Here is a 23,217-nt window from a genome sequence, read left to right as displayed (position 1 = left end):
TCCTTTTTCCATCTCCCTACCCTGAGCTATCCAATACCACCCCACCCCGTCGCTCCTTCGCAACCCGCCACCACCAACCTGTCCGTCGCTGTTCGCCGCCGCCGCCGTTCTGCTGTGCCGTGTCGCCGAGCAGCGCGAGAGAGAGAGAGAGAGAGAGAGGGGCAGCGTGAGTGGAGAAGAAAAAGAAGCAGTTGTGGGCTTTGTTTGTTGAGGTTTGGATCATCTTCTACCATTCCTAGAAGGTCAAGTTTGGCTAGGAAAGCGGAATGGGTGGATACCCATTACCTTGTGCTTGAAGGTAAAGCTTTTGATCCTGAATCTTTTTCAAGTTCCTTGTTGGATTTGCTTAAGTTTCAAGGTTTGTTGGATGGGTTTCTCGCCATAAGGGCCGAGACTTACCCGAGTTTGGTGAAGGAGTTTTACCGTCACATGGTTGTGACAAAGGAAGGTGAACGGCTTGAGATCACCTCTAAGGTGAGAGGTGTGAAGGTTGTGTTGTCTGAGAAGATGTTGGCTCAGTTGTTGAGTTTGTCTGCTACAGGAGTGGCTCAGTACAGTGGTCATTCTTGGATTAGTACGGATACCATGGGGTACCGTGACTATTTGAGTTATCTGTTTGGCCATACGAGTGGTTTCACTCAGGCTTTGAGGCCGGAAAGGAAGTGGTTGTCTGCGGAAAAAAGGATCTTGGTGATGTTGGTGTCAGATTGTTTGTTGCCTAACAAGAACAAGAGCAGTTTGTTGGGTAAGTTGGAGTGTACCTTTGCTTTCTGTCTGAAGAATATGGTTAAGTACAACCTGCCGGCTTTGATGATGCAACACATGGTGTTTTGCCGAGATCACAATCGGAAGAGTTTGACGTATGGAATGGTGCTAAGTTGGATTTTGGTTAAGAAAGGTGTTAGTGTGGATGGTTGTCTCCCGAAGGCTGTTGGAAAGATGGTGTTGGATACCGCCAATCTCCGGAGTTGTAATCTGTTTCAGTTGGATAGTGGTGAGTACATCACGCTTGAAGAGGTTGCAAGGAAAGAAAGCACCTGTTGAGAGAGCAGAGTTAGCTGCCGGGCTTGGGATCCATGCCAGGAAGTTGAGCCGTGCAGTCCAGAGTTTGGGTGGTGACGAAGAAGTTGAGGAGGAAACAGATCAGGAAGAAGGAGCACCGGAGACCGCCGAAGCTGAAGTAAGTGAATCAGACAGTGAGGAAAGCCGAAGAAGGGAAGAAGTTCGCACCAAGAGAGAGCAGGACGTCGTCTCTTTGCTTCGTCAGCAGAACAGTTTGATCGCCGAGGGCTTTGCGTTTGTGAAGTCTCAGTTTGTCGAAGTGCATCAGAGGCTGGATCAGATTGAAGCTAGTTCTAGTCACAGAGATGAAGCCGAATAAGAAGAGTCTGAAGAGGCCGAAGAGTCGGAGAGTGAGGAGTTCTAGTGGTGTTGTGGTAACCCCGTTCGCTTCTTCCTTGTTGTTTCTTAGCCGTTGTAGCTTGGTGTTAGGTTGTTGTGTGCTTTGTGTGTTTGCTTGTTTTGTTTGTTGCCTTGTTGCTTAGGTAGTTTGTTAGTTGGTGTTTGGGTTAGTTGTTGAGTTCTTGGTTGTTGGCTAGAAGTTGGTTGTTGTGTTGAGGGTAGAGTTCTTGATGCTCAATCTATCCGTTTGTTGACCCCTTGCTAATCCTTGAATCCGTAATGTCTTCTTCTTTGCTTTGGAACCCTTGTGAGAACTTTTGGAGTTTTGACCAAAAGGGATATTCTTGAAATTTCTTGTCTCAATTTTGTTTCCTTGTTACCTTCGTTTTGGCTTGTTGTACCCAAGTTTCGGGGACGAAACTTCTTTGAAGGGGGAGAGGATGTGACACCCCGAAAATCCACATTCCATTCCATGAATTAATTGAGTAATTAATTCTATTTCTCTTGAGGAATTGATTCCTAAAATCCTGATTTTTAATACTCAAGGACTAGTATTTGACTAGTCAATCTTTAAGTTGTGTTGTACCTTGTGCTTTGAGAGGAGTTCCCTTGTTCCTTACACTTTCTAAAAGTTAGTAAGGGTATCCTTGTCTTTTCACCAAGAGCTAGTGTTGTAATCTAAACCTAGAAGACTTCTTCATTTCATTCCTTACAATTCCTAGAAAATATCTCTACCTTTTCTCTAGAAAAGAAAAGTAGCTTGTTCTTCAAGCCAAGTGAGACCTTTGTCAAGATTCCAAGTTTTGCTTCCAAGATTCAATCTTTCACCTATTTGGGCATCTAGAAGGGTAAGATCTAAGCTTGTTTAGTCTTTTTGGTTCCATCTTAGTAGTCTTTCTCTTAAAGGTAGGATCTTTATGATCTTTTGTTTAGATCTTGAAGTGGGTTTGGCTAGTGAGCTTAGTGGAGAGCTTTTTGTGGTGTAAGAGAAGTCTTTTGGTCTTCAAGAGGTAACCCATGCTCTACAAAACCTATTTCGCTTACCTATATATGATTTCTTAGACTCTACTTGTGCTTTGCTTTGAAATGTGAGTGTTTATGCCTTTATCTTGTGATATTGCATATCTAGAGCCTGTGTTTAGGGTTCCTTTGTGCCATTGCTTGGCATGTTCCTTGGTTCAAGTCATTTTGTTGTGTTTGGTGAGATTTGGTGTGTTTTGGACTTGAATTTGTGTTTGGAGGAGAAAATCCCCGAAGGGATTTGTGGTGATATCGGGACGTTCCCGCGGGCGGGACCACGGGTGGGGCACTACCCGTGGGTCCACCCGCGGGTACATAGTTGTTGCGATGTCGGGATTTGTTCCCCGTGATTCGGTTGTTTTGGTGTTTGATCTTTTGGCTTCCCGTTGTTCTTTTGTGGAACAATTTGAGTGTCTTCTTGATGTTTCGTAGGTCTAGAGCTATATGGTAGGTATCCATGTAGGATCTTTGGTGTCTTGGTTCGTGCTAAGTGTTTAACATTGTGTTTCGTTGAACCAAGAGGTGTCTTGTGTGTTCCTCGAAACTATCTTGAGTTTCCCCGTTGATAAGCATGCTAGTTTGTTGTCTTAATGCTAGCGTGTGTGTTGTTCGTACCTTCCGTTTGGTTGATGATAACTTGCGTTATTCATCATTGTTGTCATTGGGTGGTGACCCGTTCCTTGACTGAGTAAGTTTCATACCTTCGTTGTGATCCGTTGTTTGATTCGTGTGAGTGGTGGTGCGTGTGTGGCTCTACCTGGATTGCACGATTAGTGGTATGGGACGCTAGTCACCAAGGTATTGCAGCGGTCCTCGTGGTGGCCGTGACGTGATTATGGAGTTGTGTTCCTTCGAGAAAGGTTCACGTGATTGGAGGACAACATTTTGTTATCCGGGCATGTTTTGTCGTGATTGGTGGTGGTTCTTTTGTGGTCTGTTGGTGGGGGACGACGGTCCTGGAGGAATAAGGTTGAACTTGGCTGTACAGGGGATTCTGGAGGTAATGGTTGGCTTGAAGGTACAAGGTTGGGGGTAGCCATAAGGTTGGAACAGGGCATAAGGAAGGCATATCAACTCGTGATGGGTGATGTCACGAGGGCTTTTGTAGCCGTTGTTGTGTGATCTTCTCTCGTGACGTGTGCAGTCATGGAGGCTTGTGTTGTTTGGCATTTGTTGTCGTTGGGTGAGTCTTTATCCTTGTGTGTGGTTAACCTTTTTTGTTGGGATGTGTTCCCGGTGTTATCCTTGTGAGTTGTGAGTCTTGTGTTGTCTTTTGATCTTGGCTTTTGACTTATATATATGTATTCCGTTTCGAAAATGGTTTTTATATCTTATATCTACCTATTTATGATACTTAACAGTATTGGTGGGTTACCAGCATCTTTCGCTGACCGGGCGTCGCCCCGATGTTTATCTTTGTGTTCTTTCAGCTGTTGAGTAGTCGAGCGCGATGTCTAGAGCCTGGTAGCTTAGCACCTGTATCTTTAGACTGTGTTTTCGTGGCCTGCGCGCCAATGGTTTTAGATTGCTTTAGACTGATGTTTTGGGATAGTGTGATACACTTGCAGATTGTCGCCTTAGCGTTACCTAGTGTGGTATACGTGGCATAACACTCTTGTTTGGATTTCTTTTATCCAGTTTTCGTTTATCTTCCGTTGTGCTAGTTTTGTTGTTAATCTGCATGTGTTAAGACTTGTTTTTAGGTCTTGTTGTTTTGGGGGTGTTACAGAATTAGTAAACCCATACCATTCAGACCCTGATTAGGACTCCTAGATATATATATATATAAGAACATAGGAGGCACCTAGAAGTCACACCACAATAGTTATCACCACACAAGAATTCCCCAAGGACTCCCCACCACCAAGCCTAGGGAGATCAAACGGATGGAAATTTTAGGGAAGAACCTTAATAGCCAAGGGAGGATTAATTAAGGCCAAGAGGTAACGCATGTCGCAACAAAACCTATTTTCTTTGCTATAATCTCCTTCCTTGGCCACCCTCTATATTCTTGTGTCTTGATGAATTCTTCTATGATAATTGTGTTATGTTCTTGATGATTGATAAGATGATTTATATGCATTCTTGATGATCTTGATGTTGAAAAGAAGTTCTTTATTTTGATGTGATGATTCTTGACGAATCTTGATATTTCTTGATGTTAAAGATAAAATATGATCTTGATGATTTGGGTGGGATTAGAGCCCTAGGTTGGATTGGGAATTTGTGTTGTGATGTTCTTGATTTACATTTGGGTGGGAATTCTCGTGTTCGGGTGTTGTTTATATTTAGAAGTCATAATAGGATAACTCTTACGTGATCCTTGCTTTTGATCCGTTAATTGCCTACGTGGTGTCGTTATTCGCGTTTAAAAGTGTCTAAGCATGGTTTCGTGTTCCACAAAGGTTCCCGGGACAAATATATGAGAAAAGAGTCAGTGGGGGTAGGGGAACCCGCCACCTACCCGCTGCCCGAAGGACACCGCCCGGCAACGGGCAGCCACCGGGCAGCCGCCTGCCCGCCGGCGACCCGCTGCCCGGAACACTGCCCTCCGGCGGGCAGCCGGCGGTTGACCCCCACCCACCGGCTACCCGCTGGTCCGTACCCCACCCCGGGTCTTTGGCTTCCCGTTTGTTGTTCCCCGCTCCCCCACGGTGTCCCAACGGACCCCGTTTGTCATGCTTGAGTCTAGTTTGATATTTCGGGTACCATTCGTAGGTTAAATGAGTCTTAGGAATTGCATGCTAGTTGAATTTGTAACCCGTTGACCTAGGTGGAAGTTGTATGAACCCTTAGGACTATTCTTAGTATTTGAATGATCACACGTAAGTTTATTTATATGTATTTCTCCTCCCAATATGCTACTACGTGCTCCTATGTGTTATGTGTTGCATGATCCCCCATTTTGGTTATAGGCCAATTGGGTGATTCCCGGACTAAGGTTCGGAAGTCGGCTGAAGGCCGAATGGATTGTTCCTGGACTAAAGGTTCGGAAGTGGCTGAAGGATAAATGGATTGTTCCTGAGCTAAGGCTCAGAAGTTGGCTAAAGGCGGAATTGATTCACTTCTTGGGCTGCGGTCCAACATGGGCCTTGGACGCGCCAGGCGGTGTGTAGGGCCAATAAGCCGAGGAAGGCTGTAGTCCACCGACCTGAGTAATCAGGCGGTGTGTAGGGCTACGGCTGGCTGCGATCCACCGAGTGATGGGACAGTGGTGTGTAGGGCCGTAGTGTCTGAGGATCTTCGCCCACCGACTGAGTTTAGCTCAGCGGTGTGTCGGGCTTGATCCTATACGGTCCACCGACTGTACGCATCAACGGTGTGTAGGGTCGTAAGTCCCTCCTTGTAAAGGGGATCGCGGTCCACCGACTATGCGCGTCAGCGGTGTGTCGGATCGTGGTCTGACGTTGAGTTTGTCAGCGGTTCTCAAAGGGTTGGTTGCGATCAACTCCCCTCATACCACGGTACTGAGGTAGGGTGCTGCGGAGCCGTGTTAATGCTATAAGCATTAACCCTCATGTTCGGGGCATGCGATTGGTCCCGTGGCGCCATCAACGATTATGTGATGTGAGTGATGATTGAATGATGATGTGTTTGAATTGAAAAGTGTTCTGCGACCTTAGATGCGTATTCCTTATGATGTTATCGCTACTTAACTGTTTATCATTGATTAATGTGCTTATCCCTATTTGCTGAGTCTATTCCTTGTTTTAAAGCTAGAGTCTCCTAAGTATATATCTTCCTACTTCAAAATGGTTTTCCTGTATCTATATCTATATCTATATATATATATATATATATATACCTATTTTGTATTTCAACGTGTTGGAGTGGGTTACCAGCATCGCTTGCTGAATAGATATATTTGGCTTTCAGGCACAGATGAGTAGATCCCAGAGCGCGTTAGAGATCCGAGGCGTAGAGTAGCTAGTTTCCCTCTCGGCCTGCGTGCCATGCTTATGTATTGACATTATTTGAGGATTTTAGTTAGTTAGCCTGTGCACCTGAGTTCTCTAGCTCAGGTGTGGAGTAGCACCCCATACTCTTATGTTTGATTTCGGGATTTAATGAGGATTTACCTTTATTATATAAGTTTTAAAAGTTTCAAAATTTTGGCGTGTTACAATATCAACTCATGATGGGTGATGTCACGAGGGCTTGTGTAGCCGTTATTGTGAGTTCTCTTCTTGTGATATGTGTAGTCACAAAGGCAAGTGTTTCCGTTGGGTGTGTCCCTATTCCTTTGAGTTGTACATGTCGGGTGTTAATCTATTATGTGATGATAGATTATACGTTGAGACTTCTTGTGAGTCGTTGTTATTCTTTGTGGTCTTGGGATGTGTTCCCGTGTTCTTGTTGAGAGTGTTTGAGTCTTGTGTTGACTATTACTCTTGGTTTTGAACTTATATATACGTATTCCGTTTTGAGAATGGCTTTACAACTTATATCTTATCTATGTATGATATTTCACATGTATTGGTGGGCTACCAGCATTATTCGCTGACCGGGCGTCGTCCCATTTCTATTTGTTGCTTTACGGGTTGGATAACTTTGGAGAGCGTGCTAGTGGCCTGTAGATAGTTTTATCTCTTCCTTTATTAGCGTTAAGGCCTGTGAGCCTAAGTTGCAACTTTGATAACTTTGATCCTATTCCAAATTGACGTTGTCTCAGGTTTGGAACCTTAACTCTCATTTCCTTTTTCTTACCAACCAGCGTGTCCTTGAGTTTAAAATTTAAATCGTCATCCTTTCCAACCTTTCGAACCAAATCTTTTCCAAAGCCTAGAATATATATATGTATACAAATTCCCGTAAAATGTTTTTCCCTATATACACCATCGTATTTTCTTGACACCCTTATCCCCAAAATGGTTTTCTAGCTTCGGGACGAAGCTTCTTTTAAGGGGGTGAGGATGTGACTCCCCATATTTTTATAAAATAAATTATCGTCCCGGTATTAAATATTTTAATATAAATATTTATATAGCAATTTATTTAGAAATGGGCTCGGGTCTATTTAGTATTGTGAACCGGTACTTTTGTGTCCAAATGCCTTAGAGTCTAAAGACAATTTTATTATCTAAGCCTACTTATAAGCCCGAAATTAATAAATGGATATATATGTATATATATATATATATATATATATATATATATATATATATATATATATATATATATATACACGTTGTAGTCTTGAGCCCAACCATCCAAGCCTAAATAATAAGCCTACTTTCTAATTATGGCCATGAGATGAGTTCAACCTTCTCTTTTAGCCGAACCCAATCATTGGGTAACCCTACACTCTATAGTAAGTATGTATGTATCATATCATCCCTCTCCCAACTTCAATCAGCCGTGACCTTCAAACCTTGAAAACCAAAGACCCCCTCCTCATCTTCTTCGCTAAGCAGCCAGCTATACCCGCCTCTCTCTCGTGTCTCTCTCTCGTTCGGCTTCCCGATTACAGAGGTGAGAACCTCACCCCAAACCTTCCCTTGTATCTCTCTTCTCTCCTCCCGGCGAGGCAGCAACAGATGTGTAATCTCCGGCAGCAGCAGGTCGCGACGTGCAGAACAGCGACTGCTCCGACGGCCATTCTCGGTGTTCGTTCAACGGTGGCGGTTGAGCAGGAGGCGACAACATGGATAACGTATAAAGCTTCTCCTCTGCTTTCGATGTCCAAAGCAACAGAAATGGCAGTAGTGGGAGGCTCGTGGTAGTGATGTTGCCTGGCATCAGCGGCATCGACAGAGCTCGGTGATGGCGTCTCTCCTCCGTTCCCGGCGTGGTAGCTCCTCTGGCGACATGGTGGTTCCGGTGTACCCGCGGGTAGTTGGATGGGTGGTGATGTACCAGTGTTCCACCCGCGGCGTGGATGCATGAAGAAGAAGGCAGTGTTGATGGTGAGCTTCTGTTCTGTTGTGTGTTGCTGTTTAGGATGATATTAGTTAATTTTTGTTTAGTTATATTATTAATTGAGTTACTAACTTAGTGGTAAGGGTGGTGGTTGTGGTTGTGTTTAGTGAGGGTTTGATTTTTGCTTAAGGTTATAAGCTTGTTTTAGTATTTAATTTTAAGTAGTAAGTTCTATCTATTAATCTTGATTATTAGCTTGCCTATTAGTATATCAGTGTTGTGATTAATTAACAATAGGATGCCTAGCTTGATTGGTTTGATTTGTGGGTAATTTAGGGTTGAACCAGAGTTTAAATCCCCTTATGAGCATAATTATTTTTATTAGTGCTTTTGTTAATAGTCGAGGATCAGTTTGATTCACAGGTTCACGGTAGCTTGGTTTTATGAGTTGAGCCAATGTTGGCGTTGGTTTTGGTTGGATAAGCGAATGAGGTAACCCATGCTCTACAAAATCTATTTTGCTTACCTATGTGATGATTTCGTGGATTCTACATGTGATTTTGCTATGAAATATGAGTGTTTATGCATTGTCTTGTGAAAATGAATATCTAGAGCTTGTTATTGGGTGCATTTATGCCAATGCTTGGCTACTCAAGAACTGTAAAGCAACATAAAGAAAGGGGACGACGCCCGGTCAGCGAACATTGCTGGTAACCCATCAGTACACGTTAAATAGTATATATAGATAATAAAAACCAAAACCATTTTCAAAACGGAATACAGTATATATCAGTTTAAAAGTCATAGAGAGAAGTCAACTGCCAAGACTCTATTTCACTCTCAAAGGAACAAGGGAAATCAACATCCCACAACAACAACAAGACAAGGATACCAACAATAAACAATAAAACTCGAGATGTATTATACTGATCACAAAGTAGAATACATCTAGACATGCTCATAGCAAAGAAACACATACACACATTGGCAACTACATGCCACAGTGACAACTACATGTCACAAGAACACAATTCCAAGTTCCAACCTTATGCCCTGTTCCAACCTTATGGCTACCCCCGGCCTTATTACAGTTCCAACCTTTACCTCCTAGTGCCACCCTGTACATCCGAGTCCAACCTTATGCCTCCGGGAACCGTAATTCCCCCGCCAACAACGACCAACATTTCTAACGATCTCTCAGTACACGAGGGTACCATTCAATATCATAACACAAAACCGCCAATCTCATGAGCAAAGCTCAAATAACAAACCACCAATCTCAATCATGGCCACACGACGACCACATTGGTACCTTGGAGATTAAAGCCCCATAAACCTTAATCGTGCAATCAAGGTACCACAAGTACACACGTTTTTATCACAGGAATCAATCAATCGATCACAACAAAGATATGAAACCATACTCAAAAAGAAAGGATTACAATCCGACACCAACGATGGTCAACACAAGTTTCCAACCTCAATAGGAAAGAACAAATTGCACACACTAGCATTTCAACGTCAAACTAGCATGCTTATCAAACGGTCAAACCAAACATAGTTCCATAGAACATACAATACTCATCATAGTCCAACGAATCACAAAGTTGGACACTTAGCATTATTCAAGACACCAAATGTAACATCCCCGATTTTAATCACATTTTAAAAACTTAATTACGTAAGGCAAAGTAACTAACAGGTATTTTAAAATGTAAGCAACAGCGAAAGTCTTAAATTTTTAACGGGAAAACCGGGAAGTGTTATGCCACATCCACCTCAATGTGGATGCACAGGCAAGTCTGAAACCAACAATCAATCTTGTTCAACATAACCACGACACACAGGCCCAAAACACTGTATACATAGGTAGGGAAACTACACTACAACCAACAGCTAACGAGCTCGCCATATCTACTTAGGACCTGTAAAGAAACATAAAGAAAGGGGACGACGCCCGGTCAGCGAACATTGCTAGTAACCCATCAATACACGTTAAATAGTATATATAGATAATAAAAATCAAAACCATTTTCAAAACGGAATACATTATATATCAGTTTAACAGTCATAGAGAGAAGTCAACAGCCAAGACTCTATTTCACTCTCAAAGGAACAAGGGAAATCTACATCCCACAACAACAACAAGACAAGGATACCACCAATAAACAATAAAACTCGAGATGTATTATACTGATCACAAAATAGAATACATCTAGACATGCTCATAGCAAAGAAACACATACACACATTGGCAACTACATGTCACAAGAACACAATTCCAAGTTCCAACCTTATGCCCTGTTCAAACCTTATGGCTACCCCCGGCCTTATTACAGTTCCAACCTTTACCTCCTAGTGCCACCCTATACATCCGAGTCCAACCTTATGCCTCCGGGAACCGTCATTCCCCCGCCAACAACAGCCAACATTTCCAAAGATCTCTCAGTACACGAGGGTACCATTCAATATCATAACACAAAACCGCCAATCTCATGAGCAAAGCTCAAATAACAAACCACCAATCTCAATCATGGCCACACGACGACCACATTGGTACCTTGGAGATTAAGGCCCCATAAACCTTAATCGTGCAATCAAGGTACCACAAGTACACACGTTTTTATCACAGGAATCAATCAATCGATCACCACAAAGATATGAAACCATACTCAACAAGAAAGGATTACAATCCGACACCAACGATGGTCAACACTAGTTTCCAACCTCAATAGGAAAGAACAAACCGGACATACTAGCATTTCAACGTCAAACTAGCATGCTTATCAAACGGTCAAACCAAACATAGTTCCATAGAACATACAATACTCATCATAGTTCAACGAATCACAAAGTTGGACACTTAGCATTATTCAAGACACCAAATGTAACATCCCCAATTTTTATCACATTTTAAAAACTTAATTACGTAAGGCAAAGTGACTAACAAGTATTTTAAAATGTAAGCAACAGCGAAAGTCGTAAATTTTTAACGGGAAAACCGGGAAGTGTTATGCCACATCCACCTCAATGTGGATGCACAGGCAAGTCTGAAACCAACAATCTATCTTGTTCAACATAACCACGGCACACAGGCCCAAAACACTATATACATAGGTAGGGAAACTACACTACAACCAACAGCTAACGAGCTCGCCATATCTTCTTAGGACCTGTAAAGCAACATAAAGAAAGGGGACGACGCCCGGTCAGCGAACATTGCTAGTAACCCATCAATACACGTTAAATAGTATATATAGATAATAAAAATCAAAACCATTTTCAAAACGGAATACATTATATACTAGTTTAACAGTCATAGAGAGAAGTCAACAGCCAAGACTCTATTTCACTCTCAAAGGAACAAGGGAAATCAACATACCACAACAACAACAAGACAAGGATACCACCAATAAACAATAAAACTCGAGATGTATTATATTGATCACAAAGTAGAATACATCTAGACATGCTCATAGCAAAGAAACACATACACACATTGGCAACTACATGACACACTGACAACTACATGTCACGAAAACAAAATTACAAGTTCCAACCTTATGCCCTGTTCCACCCTTATGGCTACCCCCGGACTTATTACAGTTCCAACCTTTACCTCCTAGTGCCACCCTGTACATCCGAGTCCAAACTTATGCCTTCGGTAACCGTCATTCCCCCGCTAACAATTGCCAACATTTCCAACGATCTCTCAGTACACGAGGGTACCATTCAATATCATAACACAAAACCGCCAATCTGATGGGCAAAGCTCAAATAACAAACCACCAATCTCAATCATGGCCACACGACGACCACATTGATACCTTGGATATTAAGGCCCCATAAACCTTAATCGTGCAATCAAGGTACCACAAGTACACACGTTTTTATCACAGGAATCAATCAATCGATCACAACAAAGATATGAAACCATACTAAACAAGAAACGATTACAATCCGACACCAACGATGGTTAACACCGGTTTCCAACCTCAATAGGAAAGAACAAACCGCACACACTAGCATTTTAACGTCAAACTAGCATGCTTATCAAACGGGCAAACCAAACATAGTTCCATAGAACATACAATACTCATCATAGTCCAACGAATCACAAAGTTGGACATTTAGCACGATTCAAGACACCAAACATAACATCCCCGATTTTTATCAAATTTTAAAAATTTAATTACGTAAGGCAAAGTAACTAACAGGTATTATAAAACGTAAGCAACAGCGAAAGTCTTAGATTTTAAACGGGAAAACCGGGAAGTGTTATGCCACATCCACCACAATGTGGATGCACAGGCAAGTCTGAAACCAACAATCTATCTTGTTCAACATAACCACGGCACACAGGCCCAAAACACTATATACATAGGTTGGGAAGCTACTCTACAAGCAACAGCTAACGAGCTCGCCATATCAACTTAGGACCTGTAAAGCAACATAAAGAAAGGGGACGACACCCGGTCAGCGAACATTGCTGGTAACCCATCAATACACGTTAAATATTATATATAGATAATAAAAATCAAAACCATTTTCAAAACGGAATACAGTATATATCAGTTTAAAAGTCATAGAGAGAAGTCAACAGCCAATACTCTATTTCACTCTCAAACGAACAAGGGAAGAAATCTACATCCTACAACAACAACAAGACAATGATACCAATAATAAACAATAAAACTCGAGAAGTATTATACTGATCACAAAGTAGAATACATCTAGACATGCTCATAGCAAAGAAACACATACACGCATTGGCAACTACATGCCACAGTGACAACTACATGTCACAAGAACACAATTCCAAGTTCTAACCTTATGCCTACCCCCGGCCTTATTACAGTTCCAACCTTTACCTCCTAGTGCCACCCTGCACATCCGAGTCCAACCTTATGCCTCCAGGAACCGTCATTCCCCCGCCAACAACGGCCAACATTTCCAACGATCTCCCAGTACGCGAGGGTACCAGTCAATATCATAACACAAAACCGCCAATCTCATGAGCGAAGCTCAAATAACAAACCACCAATCTCAATCATGGCCACACGAAGACCACATTGGTACCTTGGAGATTAAGGCCCCATAAACCTTAATCGTGCAATCAAGGTACCACAAGTACACACGTTTTTATCACAGGAATCAATCAATCGATCACAACAAAGATATGAAACCATACTCAACAAGAAAGGATTACAATCCGACACCAACGATGGTCAACACAAGTTTCCAACCTCAATCGGAAAGAACAAACCGCACACACTAGCATTTCAACGTCAAACTAGCATGCTTATCAAACGGGCAAACCAAACATAGTTCCATAGAACATACAATACTCATCATAGTCCAACGAATCACAAAGTTGGACACTTAGCATTATTCAAGACACCAAATGTAACATCCCTGATTTTTATCACATTTTAAAAACTTAATTACGTAAGGCAAAGTAACTAATAGGTATTTTAAAACGTAAGCAACAGCGAAACTCTTAAATTTTTAACGGGAAAACCGGGAAGTGTTATGCCACATCCACCTCAATGCGGATGCATAGGCAAGTCTGAAACCAACAATCTATCTTGTTCAACATAACCACGGCACACAGGCCCAAAACACTATATACATAGGTAGGGAAACTACACAACAACCAACAGCTGACGTGCTCGCCATATCTACTTTGGGCCTGTAAAGCAACATAAAGAAAGGGGACGACGCCCGGTCAGCGAACATTGCTAGTAACCCATCAATACACGTTAAATAGTATATATAGATAATAAAAATCAAAACCATTTTCAAATCGGAATACATTATATATCAGTTTAACAGTCATAGAGAGAAGTCAACAGCCAAGACTCTATTTCACTCTCAAAGGAACAAGGGAAATCAACATCCCACAACAACAACAAGACAAAGATACCACCAATAAACAATAAAACTCGAGATGTATTATACTGATCACAAAGTAGAATACATCAAGACATGCTCATAGCAAAGAAACACATACACACATTGGCAACTACAAGCCACACTGACAACTACATGTCACAAAAACAAAATTCCAAGTTCCAACCTTATGCCCTGTTCCACCCTTATGGCTACCCCCGGACTTATTACAGTTCCAACCATTACCTCCTAGTGCCACCCTGTACATCCGAGTCCAACCTTATGCCTCCGGTAACCGTCATTCCCCCGCTAACAACTGCCAACATTTCCAACGATCTCTCAGTACACGTGGGTACCATTCAATATCATAACACAAAACCGCCAATCTGATGAGCAAAGCTCAAATAACAAACCACCAATCTCAATCATGGCCACACGACGACCACATTGGTACCATGGATATTAAGGCCCCATAACCCTTAATCGTGCAATCAAGGTACCACAAGTACACACGTTTTTATCACAGGAATCAATCAATCGATCACAACAAAGATATGAAACCATACAAAACAAGAAACGATTACAATCCGACACCAACGATGGTCAACACAGGTTTCCAACCTCAATAGAAAAGAATAAACCGCACACACTAGCATTTCAACGTCAAACTAGCATGCTTATCAAATGGGCAAACCAAACATACTTCCATAGAACATACAATACTCATCATAGTCCAACGAATCACAAAGTTGGACACTTAGCACGATTCAAGACACCAAATGTAACACCCCCGATTTTTATCACATTTTAAAAACATAATTACGTATGGCAAAGTAACTAATAGGTATTATAAAATGTAAGCAACAGCAAAAGTCTTAGATTTTAAACGGGAAAACCAGGAAGTGTTATGCCACATCCACCTCAATGTGGATGCACAGGCAAGTCTAAAACCAACAATCTATCTTGTTCAACATAACCACGGCACACAGGCCCAAAATAGGTAGGGAAACTACACTACAACCAACAGCTAACGCGCTCGCCATATCTACTTAGGACCTGTAAAGCAACATAAAGAAAGGGGACGACGCCCGGTCAGCGAATATTGCTGCTAACCCATCAGTACGCGTTAAGTAGCATTAATAGATAGCATAAATCAAAACCATTTTCGAAACGGAATACAGTATATATCAGTTTAAAAGTCATCGAGAGAAGTCAACAGCCAATACTCTATTTCACTCTCAAACGAACAAGGGAAATCTACATCCCACAACAACAACAAGACAATGATACCAATAATAAACAATAAAACTCGAGATGTATTATACTGATCACAAAGTAGAATACATCTAGACATGCTCATAGCAAAGAAACACATACACACATTTGCAACTACATGCCACAGTGACAACTACATGTCACAAGAACACAATTCCAAGTTCCAACCTTATGCCCTGTTCCAACCTTATGGCTACCCCCGACCTTATTACAGTTCCAACCTTTACCTCCTAGTGCCACCCTGTACATTCGAGTCCAACCTTATGCCTCCGGGAATCGTCATTCCACCGCCAACAACGGCCAACATTTCCAACGATCTCTCAGTACACGAGGGTACCATTCAATATCACAACACAAAACCGCCAATCTCATGAGCAAAGCTCAAATAACAAACCACCAATCTCAATCATGGACACACGACGACCACATTGGTTCCTTGGAGATTAAGGCCCCATAACCCTTAATCGTGCAATCAAGGTACCACAAGTACACACGTTTTTATCACAGGAATCAATCAATCGATCACAACAAAGATATGAAACCATACAAAACAAGAAACGATTACAATCCGACACCAACGATGGTCAACACAGGTTTCCAACCTCAATAGGAAAGAACAAACCGCACACACTAGCATTTCAACGTCAAGCTAGCATGCTTATCAAACGGGTAAACCAAACATAGTTCCATAGAACGTACAATACTCATCATAGTCCAACGAATCACAAAGTTGGACATTTAGCACGATTCAAGACACCAAATGTAACATCCCCGATTTTTATCACATTTTAAAAACTTAATTACGTAAGGCAAAGTAACTAACAAGTATTATAAAACGTAAGCAACAGCAAAAGTCTTAGATTTTAAACGGAAAAACCAGGAAGTGTTATGCCACATCCACCTCAATATGGATGCACAGGCAAGTCTAATACCAACAATCTATCTTGTTCAACATAACCACGGCACACAGGACCAAAACACTATCTACAGAGGTAGGGAAACTACACTACAACCAACAGCTAACGAGCTCGCCATTTCTAGTTAGGACCTCTAAAGCAACATAAAGAAGGGGGACGACGTCCGGTCAACGAACATTGCTGCTAACCCATCAGTACACGTTAAATAGTATATATAGATAATAAAAATCAAAACCATTTTCGAAACGGAATACAATATATATCAGTTTAAAAGTCATAGAGAGAAGTCAACTGCCAAGACTCTATCTCACTCTCAAAGGAACAAGGGAAATCAACATCCCACAACAACAACAACACAAGGATACCAACAATAAACAATAAAACTCGAGATGTATTATACTGATCACAAAGTAGAATACATCGAGACATGCTCATAGCAAAGAAACACTTACACACATTGCAACTACATGCCACAGTGACAACTACATGTCACAAGAACACAATTCCGTGTTCCAACCTTATGGCTACCCCCGGCCTTATTACAGTTCCAACCTTTACCTCCTAGTGCCACCCTGTACGTCCGAGTCCAACCTTATGCCTCCGGGAACCGTCATTCCCCCGCCAAGAACTGTCAAAATTTCCAATGAACTCTCAGTACACGAGGGTACCATTCAATATCATAACACACAACCGCCAATCTCATGAGCAAAGCTCAAATAACAAACCACCAATCTCAATCATGGCCACACGAAGACCACATTGGTACCTTAGAGATTAAGGCCCCATAAACCTTAATCGTGCAATCAAGGTACCACAAGTACACACGTTTTTATCACAGGAATCAATCAATCGAAAACAACAAAGATATGAAACCATACTCAACAAGAAAGGATTACAATCCGACACCAACGATGGTCAACACAAGTTTCCAACCTAAATTGGAAAGAACAAACCGCACACACTAGCATTTCAATGTCAAACTAGCATGCTTATCAAACGGGCAAACCAAACATAGTTCCATAGAACATACAATACTCGTCATAGTCCAACGAATCACAAAGTTGGACACTTAGCACGATTCAAGACACCAAATGTAACACCGCCGATTTTTATCACATTTTAAAAACTTAATTACGTAAGGCAAAGTAACTAATAGGTATTATAAAACGTAAGCAATAGCAAAAGTCTTACATTTTAAAAGGGAAAACCGGGAAGTGTTATGCCACATCCACCTCAATGTGGATGCACAGGCAAGTCTAAAACCAACAATCTATCTTGTTCAACATAACCACGGCACACAGGCCCAAAACACTATCTACATAGGTAGGGAAAATACACTACAACCAACAGCTAACGCGCTCGCCATATCTACTTAGGACTTGTAAAGCATCATAAAGAAAGGGGACGACGCCCGGTCAGCGAATATTGCTGCTAACCCATCAGTACGCGTTAAGTAGCATTAATAGATAGCATAAATCAAAACCATTTTCGAAACGGAATACAGTATATATCAGTTCAAAAGTCATAGAGAGAAGTCAACTGCAAAGAATCTATTTCACTCTAAAAAAGGACAAGGGAAATCATCATGCCAAGATAACATCAAGACAAGAACAACAACAGTACAACTTAACACATTTCAAGGTGCACTGTACTGATCACAAAGTAGAAAACATCAAGATAAGGACAACAACAGTAAACAAGTACAACTGATCATAAAGTAGAATACCACTCGACATGCTCAATAGAAAATAATAGACATACACACATTGGCAACTACATGCCACCGTGACACTTCATGTCACAAGTTACAACCTTATGCCCTGTTCCAACCTTATGGCTACCCCCGATCTTATTACAGTTCCTACAATTATGTAACACCCCCAATTTTCAACAACTTATAAAACCAATTAAAGCTTAGAAAAGAGATAAAGTCTACTCATTGAGATTAAACAAGGCGAAAGCTAACTAAACAAAATCGGAAGATGTTATGCCACACCTACATATCTACAGGTGCACAGGCTACGTCTAATCAAAACGTCATTAGCCTACTCATAAGATCAAGTCACACAGGCCACAAGTCTAACTAGGAAAACCATAAAGAGCTACACTATCTAACGGTCAGCTAGCGCGCTATCCAAGAAGCTACTCACAACCTGTAAAAACAGCATAAAGATAGGGATAACAACCAGTCAGCGAATAATGCTGGTAACCCACCAACACGTGTTAAGTATCATAATATACATAGATATAATCAAAACCATTTGGAACTGGGAATACAGTATATATCATTTAAAGCCGAGAGAGGAGACATCAATAGACTCATCAATCACTCATAACAAAGGTCAAAGACCAACGTACTCAACAAGACAACAGAACCACAAGCAACAAGCTCAAAAACAAGGTACAACATACGACACACAACGAAGGACTTACAATAGACATGCTCTTAAGCAATGGAAGGCCAGATTCATACCATAACGAGTTCCAAGTCCACATAGGACACTATCACACTAAGTCATATACCATAGAGTCAGCACCATGGCTCAATTCATAGAGGATCAGTGTGGAGGGCTCCAAATCTTCAACAATCATGCTTCACGTGGTCATCGCAACGACACGGATCACATGCAAGTGTCATCGCAATGACAAGGACCTCAGTCCAATGGAAACAGAGCTAGCAACTTTAAGTGTATACACCCCCTATTGAGATTCCAAGCTCAACGGGTTAGCTACCATCTCTGGCAATGGGGATAAGTTTCCCATGTTTCCCACAAGTAAAGTATCCAACAGCCATCTGGAGTTACACTACCGGTCCGTTCACACATAAGTCCCCACACTGTCCACTTTACCAGCTCAAACATCTCATCACACCAATCCATGGCCACCACCAGGACCACATCTGTACCTTGGTGATTAATGTCCCATACCATTAACCGTGCAATAAAGGTACAGCCAGACACACAACACCATCATAGGAATCAATCAACGGATCACAACGAAGATATGAAACCATACTCAACAAGGAAGGATTACAATCCGACACCAACGATGGTCAACACAAGTTGCCAACCTCAATAGGAAAGAACAAACCCCACACACTAGCATTACAACATCAAACTAGCACGCATATCAAACGGGTAAACCAAAATAGTTCCAATGAACCACAAAGACTCAACATCAATCCAACGGATCACAAGGTTGGATCATAAGCACGATTCAAGACACCAAATCCTAACATGGATACTTAAGACATCGCTCTAGACATACGTAACAACAAGGAAACACACAAAAGCTCAACAATCCAATCAAACGGTGGCCAAAGAATCACACACGAATGGGCGAAAGTGTGGGAAAACAACCCCAAACCACTTCTCAAACATGTTCCCCGCGGGTAGGGCCACGGGTAGGGCTCTACCCGCGGGTACGTCCTGCACCCAATAATCATCATTCGCGAAAAATCATTTTTTAGGCCAAGTTCAAGTCCAAATGACCCCAAATCTTCCACACAACAAAGATATGAATTGAACCTATGAATAACTCATAAAATAGCATCCAAGAACCCTAAACACAAGCTCTAAAAATGCATTATCACAAGATCATGCATCAATCACTCAAACACATCAAGAATTTCACATAGAAGCCAATAATCATTATTATCAAGTGAAAATAGGTTTTGTGAAGCATGAGTTACCTCTTGTAGACCAAGAACACCTTCTTCAACCTTAAAGCAAGACTAAAGCTCCTCTAGATCAACCTAGCACTTCACCCACCACTTGATCTTCTACAAACTCCCAAAACCCACAAGGTAGAAGAAAGATTTATAGAAAAGATGGGGGAATCTTGTAAGGAAAAGGTTTGGAAGGATAGATCTTACCATTGCTAGCCTTGTAGTGTTAGAAAGTTGGAATCTTGGTGGAAGACTATGCAAAGCTTGGAAGTTCCCTTTTTGGCTTGGAGAGCAAGCTAAGATTCTTTTAGAGAGAGGTTGGAGAGTTTTTAGAACTTTGGCTAGCATGGAATGAAGACAAAGGTCTTGCTAGGGCAAAATGAGCACCTCTCACTAGTGAAAAGACCAAGTTACCCTTACTAAGGTTTGGATGAATAAGGGATTGAGGTACAACACCTAAAGCACAAGGTACACAAGAATACTAGTCAATTTCTAGTCCTTCGACTACGAAATTTCAGGATTTTAGGAAGAAGTTATCAAGGAAGGCTAGGATTAATTCCTTAATTAATCCCAATTAGAATTTAAACTTACGGGGTGTCACACATTACCTCTAGGACCCCTGTACTCCAAAGTCCAACCTTATGCCTCTGAGGACCGTCGTCCCTGTAACACCCCGTATTTTTATAAAATAAATTATCGTCCCGATATTAAATATTTTAATAAAAATATTTATATAGCTATTTATTTAGAAATGGGCTCGGGTCTATTTAGTATTGTGAACTGGTACTTTTTGTATCCAAATGCCTTAGAGTCCAAAGATAATTTTATTACCTAAGCCTACTTATAAGCACGAAATTTATAAATAGATATATATATGTTGTAGTCTTGAGCCCAACCATCCAAGCATAAATAATAAGCCTACTTTCTAATTATGGCCATAAGATGAGTCCAACCTTCCTCTTTTAGCCCAACCCAATCATTGGGTAACCCTACACTCTATAGTAATTATGTATATATCATATCATCCCTCTCCCAACTTCAATCAGCCGTGATCTTCAAACCTTGGAAACCAAACACCCCCTCTTCATCTTCTTCGCTAAGAAGCCGACTATACCCACTTCTCTCTCGTGTCTCTCTCTCGTTCGGCTTCCCGGTTACAGAGGTGAGAACCTCACCCCAAACCTTCCCCTGTATCTCTCTTCTCTCCTTCCGGCGAGGCAGCAACAGATGTGTAAGCTTCGGCAGCAACAAGTCGCGACCTGCAGAATAGCGACTGCTCCGACGGCCATTCTCGGCGTTCGTCTAGCGGAGGTGGTTGAGCAGGAGGCGACAACGTGGACAACATATAGAGCTTCTCCTCTGCTTTTGATTTCCAAAGCAACAGAAACGGCAGTAGTGGGACGCTCGTGGCAGTGGTGTTGCATGGCATCGGAGGCATCGACGGAGCTCGGTGATGGCGTCTCTCCTCCGTTCCCGGCGTGGTAGCTCCTCCGGGGACGTGGTGGCTCCGGTGTACCCGCGGGTAGTTGGATGGGTGGTGATGTACCCGTGTTCCACCCGCGACATAGATGCTTGAAAAAGAAGGCAGTGTTGATGGTAAGCTTCTGCTATGTTGTGTGTTGCTGTTTAGGATGGTATTAGTTAATTGTTGTTTAGTTATATTATTAATTGAGTTACTAGCTTAGTGGTAAGGGTGGTGGTTGTGGTTGTGTTTGGCTAGGGTATAATTCCTACTCAAGGTATTAAATTTATTTTACTATTTAATTTTAAGTAGTAAGTTCTATCTATTAATCTTTGCTATTAGCTTGCCTATTAGTATATTAGTGTTGTGATTAATTAATAATTGGATGGCTAGCTAGATTGGTTAGACTTGTGGGTAATTTAGGGTTGAATTAGAGTTTAAATCCCTTTATGAGCATAATTAGTTTTATTTGTGCTTTTGTTAATAGTCGAGGATCGGTTGGATTCACAGGTTCCCGGTAGCTTGGTTTTATGAGTTGAGCCAATGTTGGCGTTGGTTTTTGTTGGATAAGCGAATGATGTAACCCATGCTCTACAAAATCTATTTTTCTTACCTATGTGATGATTTCTTGGATTTTACATGTGATTTTGCTATGAAATATGAGTGTTTATGCATTGTCTTGTGAAAATGCAATACTCGAGCTCTTTATTAGGGTTCATTTATGCCATTGCTTGGCTATTCCTTTGATTCAAGTCATTTTGTTGTATTTGGTGATATTTGGCATGTTTTGGACTTGAATTTGAGCTTGGAGTTGAAAATCCCCGAAGGGATTATTTGTGCAGGTATACGTACCCGCGGGCGAAACGACGGGTAGAGGTCCAACCCGCCGCCCACCCGCGGTATACAAGAAGCGGGTGGGTATGTACCCATATATGGGTCCACCCGCGGGGTACACCTTGGTGTGTATTCGGGATTTGTTCTCCGTGATTCTTTTGACTCGGTAATTGGTCTTTTGACTTCCCGATGTTCTTTTGTGGAACTATTTGAGCGTCTTCTTGATGTTTCGTATGTCTAGAACTATATGGTAGGGATCCATGTAGGTTTCGGTGTCTTGAATCGTGCTAAGTGTTCAACATTGTGATTCGTTGAACTATGGTGAGTCTTGTGTGTTCTTCAGAACTACGTTTGGTTTACCCGTTTGATAAGCATGCTAGTTCGGTGTTTTAATGCTAGCGTGTGCGTTGCTTGTACCTTCCTATTATTGATTATAACTTGTGTTATTCATCGTTGTTGTTGGACTGTGATCCATTCATTAATAGAGTATGGTTTAATATCTTCGCTGTGAACCGTTGAATGATTCATGTTGTGGTGTGGTGCGTGTGTGGCTTTACCTAGATTGCACGATTAGTGGTATGAGACACTAGTCACCAAGGTATTGCAGTGGTCCTCGTGGTGGCCATGACGTGATTATGGAGTTGTGAACTGTGTGTCAGGTTCACGTTGTAACACCCCCAAACAAGACCTATATAAAAGCCTTAACACATGAAGATTAAGCGACAAAACTAGCACAGCGGAAGATAAAAACGAAACTGGATAAAAAGAAATCCAACGGGGTGTCACGCCACGTCTACCAAACACGGTAAACGCTACGGCAAACAATCTGCAAGTGTGTACATCTATCCCAAACATCTGTCTAACTACATCGGCGCACAGGCCACAAAAGC

At 41.8% G+C, this 23,217-nt stretch overlaps 1 long non-coding RNA gene across 1 annotated transcript; it reads left to right on the top strand.

Annotated features, from left to right (window-relative positions):
- Nucleotides 1–1,456: 1,456 nt before the first annotated feature.
- On the top strand, nt 1,457–21,747 carry LOC109159657. The gene is made up of 3 exons (XR_002050632.1): nt 1,457–1,476; nt 4,151–4,155; nt 21,673–21,747. It is a non-coding gene; the product is annotated as an uncharacterized LOC109159657 (long non-coding RNA).
- The last annotated feature ends 1,470 nt before the right edge of the window (nt 21,748–23,217 follow it).

The sequence above is a fragment of the Ipomoea nil genome, unplaced genomic scaffold (genome assembly GCF_001879475.1).
Source record: "Ipomoea nil cultivar Tokyo-kokei standard unplaced genomic scaffold, Asagao_1.1 scaffold2843, whole genome shotgun sequence".
Lineage (NCBI taxonomy): Eukaryota > Viridiplantae > Streptophyta > Magnoliopsida > Solanales > Convolvulaceae > Ipomoea > Ipomoea nil.
Note: the sequence above shows the minus strand (reverse complement) of the source record. Positions and strands in the feature narration are given on the sequence as shown.